We start from the raw sequence: 3,348 nt of genomic DNA on the forward strand, positions 1-3,348 counted from the left end.
CGATGTTTGCATTAAAATAAAAATTAAATAAACAAAAAAATAAAAAATCTACTCTCACCATTTTCTGAAAAATTTAGTTCTGAATTTAAAAAAAAAAAATCTGAAATCGGTGCATAATTGCGTTCTAAATGTCATTTTGAACCTCGTTTTCCGATTTCACCCCACTGTGCGCTGGAGCGCCACTTAGTTTTAAACATTCAAGACGAAGGTTGAATCGTTGAATGTCTTTGCGTGTTTGCTCGGAATGTGTAAGCAGCAAGAGAAACGTTTTACCTCAGCGAAACCTTACTAATTTTCTAGTTTCATTGGGCAAGCTTGAAATGTTTTTTTTTTTACCAATTCCAGACTGTCGCCAGTTTTATTCTCGCGTAACTACAGACATCTGTATAATAGAAATAGAAGTACGGATTTTTTTTGAATTGCTCGAAACTTGGAACCTACCCAGCGAAATTTCATTCAAATCAACTAAATTCATTATACCTTTTTTGCGTTTTTTTTTTAATTCACTCTGAAGACTTTTGAATTCACTTTGAATTCTTCTGGATTTTACCAATTCTCATTCACTAATTCCATTAACACTCATTTATCTGAATTTAATAGAATTTTTTAGATTTTACAATTTCTCTATTGACTTGAATTATTTTTAATGTATGTTTATTTTGTATGAATTTAATCATGTCCTTTTAAATTAACTTTAATGTTTCTGAAATAAATACGATATTTAGAAATGTTTTAACTTATTTCAAATAATTTAAATTCATTTGGAATTTACCACGAATTCTTCATAATTTATGAGGAATTCCTTTTCATTCTTTTATATTCTTTAAAAATTATCTTGATTTTTTTCTTATTTGCGATATAGTTTTTTTAATAACCTTCAAGTCTTTTTACATCATCTTAAATTTTTGGAATTTCATCAAATTTTTTTGATTTTTCTTGAACTAAATTATTTTAAATTAACTCCTCAGAGTCCGCAGTGAAAAGAGAGCGATTCTCGACCTGAGATTCGGCTCGACAGATTGGTATTCTCCTCGAATTTGATGCGTGGTTCTGATTAGTCGCAACCCTTATCACCTCTAATAGGCATAATGAGGGAGGCTTGACTGTCATTAATAGAAAAATATTGAGAGCACTACTATCGCAATAGGGTTCAAATTAAAATATACAATTTACATGCTTGTCTTTTAGTGATTAGATTATAATCGTTGTCCTTACTCTTCATAAAATAGTCCTAGCAAAACATTTAATAATACGATCATCGCTAACTATTGACAAGAATCTGGCTATATTATCAATGCGGAATAATAAAACGTACGGGCCAGTGCCATAGAGCTAACATACTTGTTGCACGACGAAATTTTTTCATATCGTGGATCCTTGTAGAGTTCTACACCAGGAAGCGGTCTGTAGAATCTCACATCTTTTCTTGAGCAATTCGGGCTCCCGGAATCTCATCAATGATTGAGCTGGAGAGATTAAGCTTTTTAGGTTGGCAACAATGATAAATGGCGGATGATAGCGCAAATAATCCAACTCTTTTTCCACTTATCGAAAAGAGGTGAACAAATATAAATATCCTGAAGTCCTCCAATTCTCGACGCCCATCGTTGTCCAATGAAGATGTTGATTTTGAGGGGCACACAGTGGTGGGAAATACCAAAAAGCTGACCAAAATATAAAGGTATTATCGGGATTCCATGATTTTCGGTATACTCACGTTTTGTAGGAAGCTGATTACTATACTTGATTAAAATTTAAAAAATTCAAAATAACAGATCCAATATCGCTGAAATTTTGTTGCAAAAATTTAATTAAATCTTTTTAAAACTCGGTATGCTTACGTTTTCAAGGTCGCTGATTACAATATTCATTTCGAATGTTGAAAATTTAAAATGGCGGATCCAATAAAATTTATCAATAAATTATTAATCTTGCTACAATTGTTGAAGCGGATTGCAGAACTGCCTCGACGCTCGACCAGTCTCGGCTCAGTAGGCAGTAGAGTGGGGATGACGCACTCAACGCGTCGATCGCGGGGTAAAATCAATTTACAATTTTTTTCGTTGAAACATTCCATATACCTGTGCGCTTCCAATAGAACTTTTAATTCGCAATGTAAAAGCAAAGAGTTTAAAGGAACATGTAATGATAAAATGTACGTATAAAAAGCAAATTTCTACATGAAAATATTTATTTAATTTTAATACATCGTTAATGATTTCTTTCTCATTGGAGATCATTATTATCAATCATCTTAATACAGATAATTTCAGAGCTTTGGATTTTAATTATATATACCACTACTAGATTAATCCATTTTGTGGTATTATCAATCTCCAAATCAAAGAGATTTTGTGAACTTATTTACTGAGACGCACTTCATGTCTTGTTTGAGCTTTTAACGCAACGCTTAAAAGTTTTTAATATACATGTATATTCATTCTACACCATGATGGTATATTAAACTTAATTTAAGTTATATGGATATCACTATACTTACATGTTTATTAAATTTCGATCAGACTGTTTAAAAGTAGTACTCCCACACAACTTTTCAACGATTGATAGATCAAGTGGTTTTAGGATTGGAAGAAGTTGAGCTATTATTCTTCCTCTACGACATATTATCAAAGCATAAACCATATGAGAACATGCTAAAAAAGATACCTCCTTAATGCCTTGAAAGAGGCAAATTTATCGATTCAACGTGAAAAGAGGAAATTCCTACACGTAGAAAAAAGAAATGTAATATTTACTTATCAAGAATTATTAAGGGTTTCTTATAACTGTAACAGTATGAACTGCTCTTGATAAGAGGGTGGAAATGTCAGAATCACTTAGCATTTCGAAAATGTCACAAGGAAATTAAGGATAAATCACCGGTTATCCTGCAGTAAAATAAACCTCTATTCCTTCGTATTACATACTGAACTACATGTAAAATCCACTGAACAGATATTAGAATACTAGTGCAGTGGACATTACCGAAAGATCGGTACATGCTACCAATCCGATTGGTTTACTTAACTCGCACCTAAAGTCGCAACGCAACCTATTCGCGCGGAGCACCGGGTGAATTCATGACGCAATCGGCACTGAATGGATTGCATCATCTGAAAAACATTCATTTTTGACATTTCTGTAACAGTCGTCAGATTACTCCATATTCCCACTAAGCATGGAAGGGGTTTTATAAAAATAATACAATTTTGGATGGTACAACTTATTCACAGATCGCGTTCTCTTGGTTACCAGGTGTATACATATGAAACCGGTATTTTTTCAAGAAAAAAAACACATTTATTTCAAGAGAATGATAACAAATATTTTATTCAAAGTATGCGCCCT

Source organism: Belonocnema kinseyi, chromosome 8 (assembly GCF_010883055.1).
Source record: "Belonocnema kinseyi isolate 2016_QV_RU_SX_M_011 chromosome 8, B_treatae_v1, whole genome shotgun sequence".
Taxonomy (NCBI): Eukaryota; Metazoa; Arthropoda; class Insecta; order Hymenoptera; family Cynipidae; genus Belonocnema; species Belonocnema kinseyi.